The sequence below is a fragment of the Vipera ursinii genome, assembly GCF_947247035.1.
Source record: "Vipera ursinii genome assembly, chromosome: Z".
Classification (NCBI taxonomy): domain Eukaryota; kingdom Metazoa; phylum Chordata; class Lepidosauria; order Squamata; family Viperidae; genus Vipera; species Vipera ursinii.
The window spans coordinates 62,382,183-62,402,137 of NC_139517.1; the positions used below are offsets into that span (position 1 = coordinate 62,382,183).

The window sequence follows — 19,955 nt, forward strand, 5'->3', positions numbered from 1 at the left end:
AAAAGGTTTTCTACAATTTAAAAATGAAGAAATAAAAAAGATAATTAAATAATATTACAAAAAACTGTATGATATAGACGTAATTCCAAGAGAGAGAATGACCCAATACCTAGAAGAAAATAACATTCCAAAAATTCCAGAAACTTTTAAGACTATGTTAGAGAAAAAATTACAGTGATGGAAATAACAGAAGCCATAAGAAGGCAAAAAAATGAAAAAACACCGGGGCAAGATAGATTGCCAGCAGAGTTATATAAAACCCTACAAGATATACTAAGTGAACCACTGAAAAACATTTGCAATGAACTTTTGTTGGAGGCTAAACTCCCAGACACATGGGAAATATTACTTTAACACCAAAAGAAGATTCACATTTGACACAGATAAAAATTATAGAACGATATCGTTACTGATTGTGGATTATAAAATTTTTATTTCAATAATGGCAGAGAGACTGAAAAGATACTTAAATGAATTTATATATCCAGATCAAAATGTTTTTTTTACCAAAGAGACAAATTAAAAACAAGCTAAGAGTGATAATGGACGTATTAGAATATTATGAACTACATCCAGGGAAACAACTGGCACTAATATTTCTAGATGCCCAAAAGGCATTGGATAATGTTTCCTGGCAATTTATGATTCAGCAATTACAAATAATGGACTTTGGACAGAACTTTATAAATATGATAAAAATAATACACAATAAACAGCGAAATGGAGATTATACTGAGAACTTTGGGATAAGAAAAGGCACAAGGCAAGGATATCCATTATCTCCATTGTTATTTATTTTCACTCTGGAAGTTTTAAATAGAAATATTAGACAAGATACAAAATTAGAAATAAAAGGCAAAAACATATAAATTACAAGCATTTGATGATGATTTGGTATTTATTTTAGAAGAACCTTTGGAAATGATTCCTAAATTACTGGGAAACATAGAACAATATAGAGAAATGGCAGGATTGAAAATAAACAGAAAAAACCAAAGTAACAGCTAAAAATCTTACAGATAAACAAAAAAAATGTTGGAAAAAACAGAATTACAGATAGTTAAAAAGGTTAAATATTTGGGAATACATTTAACAGCAAGATGTTCAATGATAAAAGAAGACAATTATATAAAATTATTGAATCAAATAAAACTGGTCTTGAAAAATGGATAAACTTGCCATTTGTCAATACTAGGAAGAATAGCCACAGTGAAAATGAATGTACTACTGAAAATATTATTCCTATTTCAAACAATGCCTAAAAAACGTGAGAAACTTTTTTTTGAAGACTTAAATTCACTAATTTTGAAATTTGTTTGGCAAGGGAAGAAAGCTAGAATTAAGATGAAAATGTTACAAGATGCCAAGGAAAATGGAGGATTACCGGAGTGGGTTTTATATTATCAAGCATCAGCATTAACATTGGTAAAAGAATGGATAACTCTTAGAAATAAAAGGCTGTTATATCTGGAGGGGCATGATTTGCAGTTGGGGTGGCACGCCTTTTCATGGTATGGGAAAAATAAAGTTCATAAATATTTTCAAAATCATTATATAAGAAATACATTATTAGCAATATGGGGAAAAATAAAAAGTAAAATATACTTGAAAATTCCAGGGTGGTTGTCAACTATGGAAGCATTTATTTTTTATTTTTTTATTTTAATTCCATTTATATCCCGCCCTTCTCCAAAGACTCAGGGCGGCTTACAAGCTTAGCAGTAGCCTTCATTCTATGTATATGCCTGCTTATTAGGGCTTTCACACACACACCCCAAGCGGCATTATTACAAAGTCAGCTTAATTGCCCCCAACAATCTGGGTCCTCATTTTACCTACCTCGGAAGGATGGAAGGCTGAGTCAACCTTGAGCCTGGTGGGATGCGAACCTGCACTAATTGCAGGCAGCTGGTGTTACTTAAGGAGGCATTAGCCCACTGCTCCACCAAGGCTTGTACACCAAGGCTTGTACACCCAAAGCTTGTGGAAGAACATACACTGCAAATAGAAGAAAGGTCTATTTCACAGACAAAAGCCTGGAAAAGCACCAGGCCCAGACAAGGTAATTCCTTCTTGCTTGAAAGCTAACAAAAGCTTTCAAGCAAGAAGGAATTATCTTGTCTGGGCCTGGTGCTTTTCCAGGCTTTTGTCTGTGAAATAGACCTTTCTTCTATTTGCAGTGTATTCTCTCATGGAGAAAAAAATGGTTTGCAGTTTATAATTAATGTCTCTAAGTTGACATCACAGAATTTATTTAGTGTAGTTACATTTTTGTGCCATCGGTTGTTGATAAAAAAGCAGAGACCCCCCCCCCTCTCCTTTTTTTTACTGGATGTTTCTGCAATTCTGTCTGCCCTCTGTATCTGAAACCTTGGGATATATAAGCTGCTACCATCAATTGACTCATTTAGCCAGGTTTCATTGAAGCAGAGGGCTGCTGAGTTGTAAAAATCAGAGTTGCATCTGTTTACAAGAAGTCTTTCATCCATCTTATTAGCGAATGAATGTAAATTCATCAGAAAGAATGAAAGAAGATGAATTTTTATTCCATTTTTCTTCAGTCTTATTTTAAACCCCTGTCCTCTTAACCTTTCTCCACCTCAATGATCTCGTCCTTTGGTTTTTGTTTTTCCATTGTTCAGAGAGAGCTGCCACTTCCTGGATGAGAATCTCCTCTACTGTCAGAACCCATTCCTATTTCATTTCTGTCTATCCCCTCTGACCCAAAAATCAAATCTCAGCTTTCCCTGGGTTCTGCCATACTCCCAAGGGGGAGGGCAGATGTGCCTGTGAGGATATTGCCTTTGCTTCCTCTATCTGCTACAATGTAACATTTTGCTTCATTTATTGCCTTTGTTTCCTCTACCCGCTACAATGTAGCAATTTGCTTCCTGCGTTATCTCTCTCTCTCTGAACTTTATCTCCTTAAACTGTCAGCTAGAACAAGGGAGGAAATAAGGAATGTAACCTCAGTGCCCGGTTTATTTCTACACTCTCAGAGGAAGGTGTGAAGAAGCTGCTGACCATCGCTGCATGAAATGGAGACAGACTGATGTTATCTCCCCTTTTCCCACGATGGACATAACACCTGGGGATTGGCTGTCTCATACCAGGCGGGTGAACTATGGGGGGGGGGTCTTGTTTGGAGATACCTTAATCTATCGCTCTGCACAGGAAATCTCAGATCCTCTCTATTATGCCTGCTATCAACTACTCTTAATAAAAGTTCCTGTTGAAAGAAATTGTTTCCAAGAGTTCTGCTTTCTTAAGATGTGGGATTGAAGTGGGTCCTGACATTACAAAGGATCTGCAGTAATAGTCAAACTGGAAGTAAGACCCTTACCGGGGGACATTGCAAAATCTACAGTGTCAGACAATGGGGCAGGGAAGGAAGAACCCACTGCAAAGTGGGAGCCCTCCCTCCGGCAGGGACCCTGCCAGCTGTCAGGATCCGAGAAGTCCTATTCCTAAGAAGAAGAAGGGGTGGAAACGTGCAGCCACAAACCTCGGTGGTCAATGGATGTTGCAAAGAAAGACGAGTGGGAAAAGAGATCAAGGAGCCTTGGTGGAGCAGTGGGCTAATGCCTCCTTAAGTAACACCAGCTACCTGCAATTAGTGCAGGTTCGCATCGCACCAGGCTCAAGGTTGACTCAGCCTTCCATCCTTCCGAGGTAGGTAAAATGAGGACCCAGATTGTTGGGGGCAATAAGCTGACTTTGTAATAATGCCACTTTGGGGGGGCGCGAAAGCCCTAATAAGCAGGCATATACATAGAATGAAGGCTATTGCTAAGCACATTGGTTTGTGCTTAAATTGTAAGCCACCCTGAGTCTTCAGAGAAGGGTGGGATATAAATGGGATTAAAATAAAAATAAAAAAATAAAGAAAGGTGACCCTGAGATGAGGCAGCCACAAACCCAGATGGAAGCAAGAAATGGAGAAATCCCTTCACCTTAGCGAAGAGGAAGGAGATTGTGTGCAGCACTCAAACTGGATCCTAGAGAAAGTTATTGACCTGATGAAAAGAAACCTTGGCTCTCTCGGGGATGAGAAACCTGAACCCCACAGCCGCACCAATACCTTGGGCTGCAGCTGGAGAGACACTGAGGGGGAATCAGAAGCTGAAGTCCTGGGGATGTCTGCCAAGACTGCAGAGACAGCAGCTACCACTTTGTCATCCCCCACTCCCCGCTGACCCACAGCTGCTGATCAGGATGGGAGACAACACCATCGGGTGTGTGTGAAGGTACTGATCCATCCAAAGATTCCTGCCGCTGGATGCAAAATTCAGAGAAGAGTCACAATGCTTGGGGTTCTTCCTGGTTATTCCAGACCTAGTTATTTCAACAAGCGGGCCTGGACTGATCATGGTTTTTAAATTTGGTTTTTTATTGGTTTAAATTGTTCTTATTTCTTATATTGTTTAATCCTCTTTTAATTTTTGTATTTATATCTTTTAACTTTTTATTGTTGTGAGCTGCCCTGAGTCCTCAGGGAGAAGGGCAGCATATAAATTTAATAAACCTTAAACCTTAAACCTTCCTAACCCACGTCCTCAGCTACATGGAAGAATATGGACGATACATCCCCAGCGATAAAGCCCATATCTGAGGGGTAATCAGAAGCTGAAGTCCTGGGTACATCCATCAAGACCACCAAGCCAGCAGCTACTGCTTTGGCAGCCCCCACTCCTTGCTGACCCACAGCTGCTGATCAGGATGGGAAACAACACCATCGGTGACAAAGGTATCAATCCATCTAAAGATTCCTGCCGCTGAACGTGAAATTCAGGGGAGAGGCACAATGCTTGAGGTTCTTCCTAACTCAAGTCCTTAGCTACATGGAAGAATACGAACGAGACATCCCCAGTGACAAAAGCCTGTATCCGTATCATGCAGTCTGCTCTGGACGGGGTGGCTGCAGACTTGATGGTGAACCTGCATGATTCCAATGCCCTAGAGCTCCACAACTTCAACCACTTCCTGTCCTCTCTGAGAAGGCGATTCGAGGATCCCCTGGCTGACCGGTAGCTGAATATACACAAGAATTCTGGGCCATCGCCAACAGGTTGAACTGGCTGGAAGACATCCTCCTTAGCTACTTCAAAGATGGCCTAAACTATGACCTGTATGATGCTTGCCTGCCTCAAGGGGACCCACGCCGACTAGATGAATGGTACGCCCTGGTGGAGGAAGCACAGATCAACCTACTGAAGAGTACCACCAAAGAAAACTGTGGGGCCACTTACCTCCTGAGCATTGTGTGAACCAGCAAAACCACTGGCCATGGCCAAGAAGTCAACAGGCTATTTCAAATGCATGAGAGAGGGGCATCATGCCATACAGTGCTGCTCAAAAGTCCCTCAATGCAACACAGCTCGATCACCGGCCAGTAAGTCAGGAAAGTCCCCAGCCAAGCCATGAGAACCTGCCATTTAGGGCAACAGAGGCTGTAGAGTCCCTGCCCTCTGCTAGGCATCGGCAGGGAACTCTGGCCTACACTGCAAGGCTGGTGGATACCTCAGATGACAACTTGGAGGATGAACCCCTGGTAAGTGGACCCATTACACCCATCCTCAAGACAGTGACTATATTAGCCCCCTCCATGCCTGAAGCTGTCAAAGCGAAAGCCTTAATAGACTCTGGCTGAACTGCTGCCTCATTAGCCAAATGCTAGTGGGGAACTTGGGCATTCCAGTGAGGAGACTAAAACAACCAATCTCATTTGGCCAGTTAGATGGGTCCATAGCAGGGGCTTTGCCACCTACCCTAGCCACTTTCCCAGTCCACTTGCCCCTGGTGAACCATGAGGAGGTCATAACGTTTGAAGTGCCCCCAGGCAGGGAATGCCCAGTGATCCTAGGGCTGATGTGGCTAAAGAAATGGAACCTCTGGGTAAATTGGAGGATGGTAGAGCTCAATTTCCCCAAAGGGGCTCATGCAAATTTAACACCCCAAGGAGCCCTACCAAGCCCAGGAGTGGAGAAAGCATCATTGGGAGAGGAAAAGGGGTTACCCAAAATACCAGAGGAATACCGAGACCTTGTTGCAGTTTTCAGTGAGGAACAGGTGGATGAGCTTCTTCCTCACTGACCCATGGATTGTGCAATAGAAATCAAATCCCTAGAAAGTGGATTTATCAAACCTGCCAAGCCCAAAGTAGCCAGTCGCTTGTGCATAGATTACCGCACTCTGAATGCAATCAGTGAAAGAAACCTGTACCCCCTATCCCTCATGAAGGACACTTATCGAAAGGAAGAATTATCCCACTTATCAAGAGGAAGAATTTTTACCAAACTATACCTATACCAAACTATACCTAAGGGAAGCATACTACCACATTAGAATGAAGGAAGGGGATGAATGGAAAACCGCATTCAATTGCCCAATGGCATGCTACCAGTTCAAAGTTTTGCCGTTTGGACTGCAAGGCCACCCCGCAGCATTTATACAATTAATCAATGAGGTGCTAAGGGAGCACTTGTTTAAGGGGGGGGGTCCTGGTTTACTTAGATGACATCCTTATCTTCATTGAGACCAAAGAGGAGCATATTAATCTAGTCAGAGCAGTTCTGAAAAAATTGCAGGCCGCCCACCTATATGCAAAATTATCGAAATGTGAATTTTACCAGAAAAAAATACACTACCTGAGCTATCTCATATCCCCACTGGGCATCAAAATGGACCCTGAGAAAGTCAGGGCAATATTAGAATGGGCACCACCTCGCACAAGGAAGCAATTGCAAAGTTTCCTGGGTTTTGCAAACTTTTACCACCAGTTCATCCCTTTATTTGCCCAAATAGCCCTGCCCCTCATGAACTTGTTAAAAATGAAGGGGGAAACCTCAGTGAAACCCAGCCAGGCACTAAAATGCACAATGGAATGCCAAGTGACATTCGAGAGGTTAAAGAGACTCTTTCCTGCTGAAACCATACTGAAGCACCCAGAGCCAGATAAACCTTTCATAATAAAGGTGGATTCAAGTGATGAGGCATTGGGGACTGTAGTATTACAAGAAAATGATGAAGGGGTACTGCAACCATGTGCATACACATCCAGAAACTCACTGAGATGGAACAATGCTGGCCTGTGTGGGAAAAGGGAAGTGTGCACTGTGAGATGGTCATTACTTATGTGGTGCCATTTCCTTGAAGGGAAAACAATCCCTTTTCAGATCTGGATGGACCACAAAAAACTGGAAGCACTAAAAACACCCAGAAAGGTCACTCCTAAGCAAGCCCGCTGGTCCCAGCACTTTCACCAATTCCATTTTATGCTCAAACACTTGCCCGGGGGGAAAAAAACCTCCCGGCAGATACACCAATATTACAGTATGTGAGCCACTGACTCTAAACCACTTATGCCCAAAAACCTGGCAGAGCCAGTAACCACCAGGGTCCAAGCTAAAATAAAGCCACAGCTGAATAGCCAAACCGGACTTGAATTCTGGAAAACTTTAGAAACAGATGAATGATTCCAGATAAATTAACACATGTGCACAATCAAGGACAGTCTGCCATGGTTGGGGGTGAAGTTATATATACCAACCACCCAGAGTGTCACTTTTATGCAGCTGTGCCATGACAGAAAATCAGCAGGGCATTTTGGATTTGTAAAAACACTACATTTAATTAAAAGGCAATTTTGGTGGCCACCCATGAAAAAGGACATAGAAAGCTATGTGGCCAGCTGTCCAACTTAGCAGCTGCTAAGAGGGAAGGGAAATTACCCAGACTGCTACAACCAGTGGCAAATCCCTCAGCCCCCTGGAAAGACATATCCATGGATTTTATAGTGGAATTACCAGAAAGCAACGGAAACACTGTCCTCTGGGGAGTTACGGATTTGTTTTCCAACAAGTGCACTTTATCCCTTGCCAAAAGATTCCCACTGCAAAAACCTTAGTGAAACTATTTGTGCAGCACATCTACAGACTGCAAGGGGCACTCCAACATCATATCTGATAGGGGAGTGCAATTTATGTCAAAATTTTGGAAGGAACTTTTATCCCTCTTAGAAACCACTCAGGGACTGTCATCTAGTCATCACCCTCAATGTAACGGCCAATCAGAATGTTCTAACTCAGTACTTCAGCAAAACTTAAGATGCTTTATTAATTTCCAGCAAACGAATTGGACGGACCTATTCCCTTTTGCAGAAGTTGCTTACAATAACACAGTCCACTCCAGCACATGCTACACTCCTTTTCAAGTAGCCCCCAGCCAGAACTATGCCAGAACTAACCCCAAACGAATGGCAATCCCATCGCTGAAAGAATGGATATCCCAATTACAAAACACCTGGTCAGTGGCTAGGAAAGCCTTAGACCAGGGTACAGGTACCACCTGTGGTACATTGGCACCTGGCAGGTGGTACACAACCATCCTGGTAGCGGGGAGGGGAATGAGCTGTACTGGTGGCAGCACCACAAAAGCCTGAGCAAGAGAGGGCTGGAGCTGCAGGTCTGTCAGAGCTCAGTGGAAGTGCCAGGATCACTGCTTCTTCAGGGCTGTCAGGGCTCAGTGGAAGTGCCAGGATCAGTGCCAGGATCCAGGTGGAACTTGGCACTGATCCTGGCACTTCTGCTGAGCCCAGAAAAAGTGCCAATCAGCTGGAATGTTGCAGCATCTCCAGGGTCTTGTAATTTACATTCAGATGCTTGGCAACTGATTTATATTTATGACAGTCACAGTGTTCCAGGGTCATGTGAAGTGACCAAAACCTGCTGCAACCACTCAGCAGACGGGGAATGAAAAGCAAACAACTCCACCCCCACCCCAGCTGCCATTCCTCAATAGAAATGCTCACAACAATGAAAACATGGGACAGGGAAGAGTGCGGCCGGGTGGGGAAGCAGGTTTCTTGCTTGGCTGAGGCTTAGGGGGCACTTTTTCAGTGCCATTGTAACTTCAAACAGTCACTAAGTGAACTGTTGTAAGTTGAGGACTACGTGTACTTCATCAGTGTTTTCCTTTTTTTGTCATCAGGTTTTTGACACCTTGCTAGGGGACTGGTGTACTCGGATGTTGCCATATCCTAAAAGTGGTACAATGGGTGAAAAGGTTGAAAAGCCCTGCCTTAGATGTAGCTAAAGAAGCACACAAAGCACAAGCAGATAAAAAAGGAGTCAAACCTAAACATTCACTGTAGGAGAAATGGTATATATGTCTACAAAATAGCAGCCCTTTTAAAAAACCTGGTCCAAAATATATAGGACCTTTTCCAATTAAAAGAATCATAATCCCAGTAACAGTAAAATTAGAACTACCCAAGAACCTCAGGCAAATACACCCATTTTTTCACTGTAGCTTAGTGAAACGAGAACAACAGTCACCCTTACGGCCAAAAATCCCCCCCACCTCCAATCATGGTTGAAGGAGAACAACACTTTGAGACAAAAGAAATCCTAGATTCTAGTATCATGAGGCAACCCAATACCTAGTAGTGTGGAAACACCTTCCCATCTCACAGAATGAGTGGGTCCACAAACGTCATATTAGAGCACCCAAACTGCTAAAGAAGTTTCATACAGAATATCCCAACAAACGAGACTAACCTCTATACCTGTTTTGTTTTCTGTACAGGTGAATCTCTCCAATAGGTGGGCAGGATGTCAGAACCCATTCCTATTTCATTTCTATCTATCCCCTCTGACCCAAAATCAAATTGCACCTTTCCTTTGGTTCTGCCATACTCCCAAGGGGGAGGGGAGATGTGTCCATGGGGTTATTGCCTTTGCTTCCTCTATCCGCCACAATGTAACAATTTGCTTCCTGCATTATCTCTGTCTTTGAACTTTATTTCCTTAAACTGTCAGCTAGAACAAGGGAGGAAATAAGGAATGTAACCGCAGTGCCTGGTTTAATTCTATGCTCTCAGTGGAAGGTGTGAAGAAGCCGCTGACCATTGCTGCATAAACTGGAGATGGGCTGATGTTATCTCCCCTTTTTCGATGATAGACATAACACCTGTGGATTGGCCGTCCCATATCGGGCAGGTGGACTATGGGTTGGGGTCTTGTTTGGGGATACTTTAATCTACCACTCTGCGTGGGAAATCTCAGATCCTGTCTATTATGCCTGCTATCAACTACTCTTAATAAAAGTTCCTTTTGGAAGAAATTGTTTCCAAGAGTTCTGCTTTCTTAAGATGTGAGATTGAAGTGGGTCCTGACACCTGCATTTGTAAAGATGGGGGGGAGTGTAGTCACAGACAGCTGCTCTTTGAAAAAGGGTTGCTTGATGCTTAAGAGTTGTTCTCTTGAATATGAAATCAAAAGTGAGACACAGAGAATAATAAAAAACAACAAAACGATCAGACAGCATTTTACCGAGGCTGCCATCAGTGGGGAACATCTTGGGGAACAAAAAACATTCTGTATAAATATAATAATGATAATGCAGAAAATATTTAAGATACAAATACTAATGAAACCTGAAGCTTTTCTTTTAGATATTATGGATAAACCAATCGAAAAACTATTTGGTATGTTATTTCTTTACATGGTGACTGTTAAATACTGGAAAGAAAAAGTTGCTGACAGTGGTAATATGGATTTTAAAATTGACTGAACAAGCAGAGATGGTGAAACTAACTGCTTTATTAGAGACAATGGATTAGACAGCTTTATAAGAGATTGGAAATCATGTGTGGACTTTCTATGAGTTAAATACAATGACAGATAGTTAACAGAGGGATTTGAAGATTAGTTTAATTTGACTTCTGGGAAGACAGCCAATTGGTGGCATCACTGCGGAGATATCTCTGAAAGATTTCTTCCTGGAGTGTAGCTCTTCAACCTTTTATCTGAAGGGACTGGCATTTCTTCAGTTTTTAAGACCCACTGGTCAGTGTGTGTCAAAGAACTTTACCTCAGAGCTCTCCAAAACAGCTGCAAGCCAGCAGACAGCTTCCAAAGTCTGTCCAAAGCAATCTGCATGCCAAAAGCTGGGGGGAGTAGTAGCTGCAAAATCCTTCTCCTTGTCTTTGCTGGCAGCCCATGTTCAGGAAAGTGATTGATAGATGTTTTACATTAAAGCTGGTACTTTAAGCACTACTCACTGACCTCATTACCAAGGCAGAAGAAAGATTAGTTAGCATAAGAGATCAAGTTCCACCAGTATACCTTTGTGAAGTATCTCGGACAATGACCAGAGAAACGGCAGGCTGGGTTTCAATTTTTTATTCGCTTCAGCTCCAGACAGCTGACAAGCGGAGAAACTTGTCCTTTTATAGTGAACTGTCAACAGTAACAACAAATCAGGAAACCGTATTCTCCCGCCTTGAGGGCAGTGACCAATAGTCAGCTGGTAGCTTTGACAGCTCCCGGGCGATTGCGCTTGCGCGGCTTAGCCAGGGAATCCATCAGCTGGCTGACTTGCCAGCTGAGGGGAGGCGTGTATCGGGAGCCGGCATTCTGACAGCTCGCAGCTGTTAGCTGGGCTGGTTCTTGTGCCTGCACAGCCTTTTGACAGCTGTCACTGTCAGCGGCTGCTGCCGGCTGTGCGCGTGCGTGGTTTCTTCCGGCAGCCTTTTGACAGCTGTCATCTGTCAACGGCTGCCGCGTTAGAGATTCCCTGGTTCTTTTTGGGCCGGGAGATTGTTCATATAATGTCAGTATTTAACACCCCTTCCCCCCCTTGATTTGAACTTTTTAACAATAAACATAGAAGTATTCAACCACAACTGTTGATCATCGGCGTGCTTCCAGCCCATTCGAAGTTCGCGAAGTAGGCGGGAGGCTGTTTAGTCCTGCTGGAGCGGCGGAGGATGGGGCCCTCTTCTGCTGCTGGAGTGTCCTCTGGGGATGGTGGAGTGGGGATTGTAAGTTCGGGGATGTTTGTGGCACGCCGGTGCTGTCGCTGCTGGATGGTTCGGCATCTCCAGGTAGTGGTCTCAGGGGGATGTTTGGAAGTGACCTGGGACGGAGCTGGTTGGTGTGTCTGCGGAGCGTGAGTCCCCCGCCGATGTCTGTGGTGTAGGATAAGGGCCCCATTTGCTCCAGGATGACACCCTGGGTCCATTTAGTCTTTCCCCCATAGTCCCTGGCCCAGACATTTTGTCCTTGAGCGAATGTTCTGGGTGAGGGCTTGTTGGCTTCTTTGGCTACCGGTCTGTCAGGATGAAGTCTGTCAAGTCTTGTCACCAGCCGATGGCCCCAGTGCAGTTCGGCAGGGGATTTCCTGGTGGTAGAGCAGGGCATAGAGTGGTGAGCTAGAAGAAACTGGGCTAGGCGGTGGTGCCAGTCTCCTGCGATGATCTTTCAGTGGGCATCTTTGGTGGCCCTCACCATGACCTCTGCAAGACCGTTGGATGAAGGGTGGAAGGGGGCCGACGTGGCGTGCCTAATACAGTTGTTCCTCATAAAGTTCTGAAATTCACGAGAGGTAAATTGAGGCCCATTGTCGGAAATTAGTATGTCGGGGAGGCCGTGTGTTGCGAAAACTCCCCTGAGAGCCTGAATGGTGGCAGCCGTTGTTGTGCTGGAAACCGGGAGAACCTCCAACCACTTTGAATAGCTATCCACTATAATGAGGAAAACCTGTCCCTGGAAGGGCCCAGCAAAGTCAATGTGGACGCGGGACCAAAGATTTCGGGTGGTTTCCCATTTGTGAATAGGGGCCTGGGGCTGTACTGGTCTGGACTGCTGGCATAGGTAGCAGCCAGCTGCGTGAGTTTCAATGTCCTTATCAATTGTCGGCCACCAAACGTAACTTCGTGCCAAGGCTTTCATTTTTACGATGCCAGGGTGCCCTTCGTGTAATGTGTGTAGGACTTTGGGTCTCTGTATAGGCGGCACTATCACTCTACAGCCCCAGAGTATACAGCCTAAGTGAGAGGTTAGCTCATGCCATCTAGTAAAATACGGTTGGAAGTCAGGACCAGGGCTAACAGACTTCCACCCAGAGGATACCCATGCTAGTATTCTGCTGAGGGTTTTGTCCTTGCCAGTGGTGTCAGTGATATCCTTTGCTGTCAAGGGGCACTCTAGGAGCTCTTGAATGGCTAAGATGTGACCCGCCGGGGCTGGGTCTGAGTCTACTTGGGGCAGAGGGAGCCTGCTGAGGCCATCTGCATGGCACATTTCCCTGCCTGGTTTGTGAATTAATTGGTAGGAATAAGCTGAGAGGAATGTAGTCCACCGCAGCATTCGAGGGGACAATATTTGGGGAGTTTGATGGTCCCAGGTGAATAGCCCTAGTAAGGGCTTATGATCTGTGAATATAGTGAATGGCCTGCCATAAAGATAATCATGGAATATTTTTATGCCCGCCACGATGGCCAGTGCCTCTTTGTCGATCTGGGCATAGTTCCTTTCAGCTTTGGAGAGGGTCCTTGAATAGTAAGCAACGGGCGTTTGTTTCCTGTCACTTAAAAGGTGGCTCAGGACTGCTCCGATCCCATATGGGGATGCGTCGCATGCTGTGCAGAGGGGTTTATCTTCCTTGTAATGGGAAATGGTTGTGTTGCTTGACAGCATCTGATTGAGTTTTTTGAAACTGTCATCGTGGACTGCTGTCCACTGCCATGATGCCCCTTTGTCTAGAAACCTATGGAGGGGTTCTGCTATCGTTGCCTTACTGGGTAGGAAGGTGTGATAGAAATTTAAGAGCCCCAGGAATGCTTGGAGCTTTGTTTTGTTCTTAGGGGTTGGGGCCGCCTTGATAGCTAGGATTTTTGAATTTGTGGGGTGGATTCCTTGGGAGTCTATTCTATAGCCCAAGAACTCAGTGGAGGGGACTCCAATGGAGCATTTTTCCCATTTGAGTTTTAATCCTGCTCTGCAGAATCTGGTTAGCACTTCGTGCAGTCTGGCTGCTAAAGTGCTCTCAGAATCCCCTGCGATGAGGATGTCATCGAAGTAGGGGCAGACCCCTGGGATTCCCTTCAGGGTTCTTTCCATGACTTCCTGGAAAATGCCAGGAGCCACTGAAATTCCAAATTGGAGGCGGGTCACCCTGAAAGCCCCTCAGTGTGTGATGATAGTTTGGGCATCAGCTGTTTCCCTACTGACAGGGAGCTGCAGGAACGCATGCTCCAGATCGAGTTTTGCGAAAATGGAGCCTGAACCAATTTCTGACAGGATGTCTTTGACTGCGGGGACTGGGTAAGCATGGGGGTTCAATGCGTGGTTGAGGGTCACTTTGTAATCCACGCAGATCCTCACGTCCCCATTTGGCTTGACCGGTGTGACTATAGGGGTCTCCCATGTCCCACTGTCAGTGGGTTCCAGGACCCCTAGGGTGACTAGGGGGTCTAATTCCCTGTCAATCTTTTGTTTTAGTGCAAAGGGGACCCTTCTGGCTTTGATTCTAATAGGACCGACCTCAGGTTTGAGCTTGAGATCTATGGGGGGGCCTGTGTACCTGCCTAATGTCCCATCGAAAACATCAGCAAAAGTTTTGCAGACGGTTTCCAGGGTCTGAGACTGGATGTCGTTCGTCCCTTCTAGGCGGATGCCCAGAGCCTCGAACCAGTCCAGGCCGATGAGGCTGGTTCTGGGTCCCTCCGTGATCTGAGCTAGGAGGTTTCCTTGAAATTTTTTGAATTCTACTTTTAACGTAGCCTATCCCTTTAAGGTTATGGAAGCGCCCTGAAAGTCAGCAAGTAAGATTTTGGAAGGCTGTAGGGGAATGCGGCATTTGCACTTAGAACTGATTTTTGGGAGAGTGTCCCAGGATAGGATAGAGACGGAGTCAACTGAGTCAACTTCCATCTCGCATAGGACCCCCTGGATCTTAACCCAGATCTTAATCTTGGCCTGTACATGATGGGTGGCACAGGGCTTCTGGCTGGAGAGAATGGATAGTATGCTCTTTTGGGGAGGGCGGGAAAACTTAGTCCTACCTGACGGAATTTCCTCAAGTTCGTGGAGGGTCTCCCGGTTTTGGCTGCAGCACACGGAGCAGATGTGCCCGGTCTTCCCGCATCCATGGCACTTTGCGTTTCTGAATCTGCAAGTGGCTCTGGCGTGGCCCCCACCGCAGCTGGTGCACCTGCCCCTAGTGCCTGCAGGGATGGTTTTTTGGCCGGCGCCCCCTGGCTTGGTTGGTCTGTGGCTTCCCTCACGGCCGGCGGCCATTCGGTTGAAACGGGGGATGATCGCGTCAACACCGGAATTGACCTCTGGGTGCTCAAAGTCTGCCTCCCTGGCCTGATGGACAGAACCACTGGGGCTGTCTCCGAACACCGAGGGGTCTTCGCGATGGCTATCTTCGTACACCATGATCTCCAGGGTGAGCTCTGCGAGATCCATCATGGGCTTCGCCACCAGCTTCCACTGAAGCCATTCATTCTGGAGTCCGCCGATGATCTGGTCTCTGATGTGGTCCTTCAGGTCCAGGAATTGGCACCTGCGGGTGGCGTGACGGACCCCTGTGATGAATGCGGTGGATGCCTCGTCCGGTTGCTGTCAACAGCGGGCGAAGTGGAGCTGCCAGTACAATTCTGACCGCCTGGGCATAAAGTGCTTGCTGAGGCGTTCAGTCAGCTCTGCATAGGGTATCGTGGCGACTGGATCTGGGCTGCAGAGTCCTACAGCGATGTCGTAGACGGCCGGTCCACTGAGGCAGAGTAGTGCCGCAGCTTTGTGGCGATCTTCCGTGATTTTGTTCACGACGAGGTACCCCTCGACTTGCCCCCAGTGTGACTCCCATCCCTCGGGGTGTCGGACGTCAAACTCTCTGATGTGTCCGAGGTTGGCCATAGTCTGGGTCTGCGGTACCATTCGAGTGAGTAGAAGGGTTGTCCTTGCCCTCAGCCAGTGACTTCAGCAGTGACTTGAGTGGCTGGAGGGATGGAGCTCCTTCTAGCCGTGACTTAGCTCAGTGACTAGCTCTGTTGTACCGGGATCCCACCTTCGTCACCAGTGAAGTATCTCGGACAATGTCCAGAGAGATGGCAGGCTGGGTTTCAATGTTTTATTCGCTTCAGCTCTAGACAGCTGACAAGCGGAGAAACATGTCATTTCATAGTGAACTGTCAACAGTAACAATGAATCAGGAAACTGTATTCTCCCGCCTCGAGGGCAGTGACCAATAGTCAGCTGGTAGCTTTGACAGCTCCCGGGCGATTGCAATTGTGCGGCTTAGCCGGGGAATCCGTCAGCTGGCTGGCTTGCCGGCTGAGGGGAGGCGTGTATTGGGAGCCAGCATTCTGACAGCTCGCGGCTGTCAGCCGGGCTGGTTCTTGTGCCTGCACAGCCTTTTGACAGCTGTCACTGTCAGTGGCTGCTGCCGGCTGTGTGCGTGCGCGGTTTCTTCCAGCAGCCTTTTGACAGCTGTCATCTGTCAACGGCTGCCGCGTTAGAGATTCCCTGGTTCTTTTTGGGCTGGGAGATTGTTCATATAATGTCAGTATGTAACACTTTTTTTTAATTGAAAAGTTTTACAGTACATTTTAACTTTAACAATCCCCCCTCCCCCCACCCCTACCTAACCCTCCCTGTTAGCTAACACCTTAGCAAATATCTTGTAATCTGTATTTAAAAGTGATATTGGTCTGTAATTTTTAACTTGAGTACCATCTTGATCTTCCTTCGGAATCAAAGAAATAAAAGCAGTTCTCCAAGACGGAGGCACCCTTCCCCCCCTCTGAATTGTCTGAAACAATTCCTTTAACGGCTTTATCAGCTCCAATTGTAAATTTTTGTAGTAAGCCGCAGTCAGACCATCCGTGCCTGGCGCTTTATCCACCTTCAGTTCCTTAATTGCTATAAGAATTTCTTCTTCTGTTATCAATTGATTAATCTCCTCCTCTTGCTCTTGCGTAAGAACCGGGATGCTAGCATTCTTCAAATATACATCAATGTCTGTTTCATTAATCTTCTCCTTAGCATATAGTTTAGAATAAAAATCCACAAAGGCTTTCTTAATAAGATCCTGTTGAAACACAACCTTTCCTTTATATTCAATTTTATCTATATTAGAAGCCCTTTGCTTTTTCCTTAACCTGTAGGCTAGCCATCTACCTGGCTTATTAGCATTGCAAAAAGTATTATGCCTAGCAAACCGTAAATTAGTTGCCACCTGATCAGCCATCAACTTATCAAATTGTCCTCTTAATAGGTTAATGACCTCCTTAATCTTCACATCCAATGGGTTCAAAATTAGGGCCTTTTCTTTTTCCCTAATTTCATTCTCCAGTTCTTTCCTTCTGGCTTCCAAAGTACGTCTGTATTTATTGTTCATATATATCAACACCCCTCTCATATAGGCCTTGCTAGCATCCCAAACCATGTCCATGGAAGTATCCTTATTCATATTAATTTCAAAAAAATCCTTCATCTGCTTTTTACATTCTTCCACATTTCTCTAATTTCTAAACAAATTCTCATTTACGCGCCAGGAGCGCCTATCTCTATTGTCCTTGTTGATCTCTAACCAAACTGGACTATGGTCAGAAATAGTTCTTGCACAGATCTTTACCTTCTTGATCCTAGAAAAGAAGTCATTAGTCAGTAATATAAAGTCAATCCTAGAAAAGGATTGATGTCTATCAGAAAAAAAAGTATAATCCTTTTCATGTAGATGTGTATCGCGCCAAATGTCTCGCAATTCCAAATCATCCTTCATTTCAAAAAAAGATTTAGGCAATCTAGCATGACTCGGGGCACGCTTAAAAAAACCAGCTTTGTCCATCTGTACGTCTAGGACACCATTCCAATCTCCCATAAAAATAAAAGATTTATAATCCAATTGGGTGACCTTTGTATGTAGTAGGTTAAAAAAGTCAGCTTGTTGTTGATTAGGAGCATACAGTCCAACTAAAAGCGTTTTTTTACCTTCTAGCAGCAAATCTATCATAACATATCTTCCTTGCTTATCTACTTCAATTAGTTCCGCTGTCAGAGTACTCTTAACGTAGACAATCACTCCATTTTTCTTATTCATCGCAGAAGCAACAAATTGCGTACCCAACCTTGAGTTCAATAAGTACTTTTGGTCCATAACCCTAATATGCGTTTCTTGCAAACAAATAACATCAGTCTTAAATTGTTTTAAATATTGAAAAAACTTTCTTTCTCTTCTGTGGTGAATTTAATCCATTGACATTCCAGGTTAGAAATTTAGTCGCCATTCTTGGCGTCCCGAAGCTTTTGGAGCACATCTGCGAGGACCCCTGTAACTTCCTTAGGCCGCGCCCCTCCCACAGCTTCACTGTAAGTACACTTTGGAGGTTCCATAACTTTCTGCTGGTCTTGCTCTTGCTCTTGTCTCGCTCGTCTTAGGGCGGCACGCGTCATCCTCTGCTCTCCAGCAGCAGCCGATGAAACTGTAATTTGATCCCCTCCAGCACCATTCTCCTCTGTCTGTATTCCTTCAGCGTCTTGAGGCTTTCCCTCGCCATATCCCTTTGCAGCTTCCAGAAGTGATAGGGGGGTTGCTTTTAACACATTACTGTAAAAATCACGTGCCTGAGTCACAGTAACCAGACGATGTCTTTTACCTTCGTGCATTACCACCATTCCGACTGGAATCTCCCATCTAAACTTGATATCACATTTCTTAAGTTCCTGTGCAAGGAATGCAAAATCTTTCCTTCTCCTTAAAATCTTTGGAGGAATCTCTTTTAAAACCAGGACTTCTTGCTCAGCAACCACAAACTTAGTATCGTAAGCAGCTTGAATAACTTCATCCCTAATTGCTCTCTTTGTAAAGTAGACCACCACATCTCTAGGTAGCTTCCTCTGTCTTGCAATCCATGAATTTACACGAAAGATTTTATCCATACTTCCCTCAATTTCAGATGCTGGCTGGCCCAGTACCGCTTCCAAAGCCTCAGAGACCAGCTGCTTTAAATCTTTAGGATTCTCTTTTAAGCCCCTGATTCTAATAGCAAACTCCATCTGATGGAACTGGACAAGGCTCAATTCTCCATCCATTTTATCCCTTATATTTTCATTCTCTAATACCTTTACTTCTAATATAGAGTTCTTTTGACTAAGATCCTCCACTTTTTCATCCAAACGTTGCACACATTCAGCCACACTTTCAATTGTAGACAAAATGTCTGCCCTCATTGCTCTAAACTTCTCTTCCATCTTCTCCTCCAATTTCTCCTCCAGCTTTTCCATCTTTTCATCCATCATATCTGACATTAATTGTGAATGCTTTTCAAAGGCATCTTGTAAATCCTTAAGCGTCAATGCCGGAGGAGGTGCAGGAGGAAGCAAAGCTTGCAACGAGGTCTGTTGCACCGGGGAAGCCCCTGTACTCCGGAGAGCTTTGGAAGTTTTAGCCGCCATCTTCCCCCACTTTCACTTGTTGCACACTTTCACTTTAAAGCTATAAAATCCATTGAGCTAGAGAGTAAAGATAAAAGTCCACTTCACCTTGACCTCCTGTACCGCTCTGCCTGCTCCTTAAAACTCAAGAGTCTTTCCTTCTGGCAGGGGTGGTTGCTAACGCTTGGCTCTGCTCCAAAAATCACAGCGCAGAGACGCTGCGCAGCTCGGAGCTAACCCAGGCTTCGGGGGAGCTCGATCCTTCAGCCGCCCAAACTTTCAGCTCAGGCGGCCCCGGAGAGCTCAACCCCTACCTGAGGCCTCACCCCTCCTCTTCTCCTGAGGAGGGGGCTTCAGATCCACCTAAACAGCGGATCGGCACTGTTTTCGGTGAAACAAAAAAGCTGCGGAGCGGACAGCCCGGAGATGGCTGTCTTCAGCGTCGCGTCACCACCGGAAGCTCAGTATGTAACACTTTGTGTCCCTAAATGGACTAAAGATAAATATATTAAACTAACTATTAGAATGTGCAGTTTTCCTCAAATTCCCACCTATCCTTGAATTCCTCATTTTAAGTGAAAATTTTAATCTAATTATTGTGTAGTGTAATTGTGAAGAAGAGAATCATGTCCATCTCCTTAAATAATTGGAAGAAAGATTTTAAAATCAAAGGAAAGTGGCATCATTACTTAGAATAGCTATGTAAGCAGAACTACTTCTGAGCTGTCT

At 45.0% G+C, this 19,955-nt stretch overlaps 1 protein-coding gene across 1 annotated transcript in view; it reads right to left on the reverse strand.

Moving 5' to 3' along the window:
• The window catches only part of CNTNAP2 (contactin associated protein 2), a gene marked incomplete at its 5' end in the record, with an annotated part of 1,430,381 nt that overhangs the window by 219,410 nt on the left and 1,191,016 nt on the right, over positions 1-19,955 (reverse strand). The window lies entirely within an intron of this gene.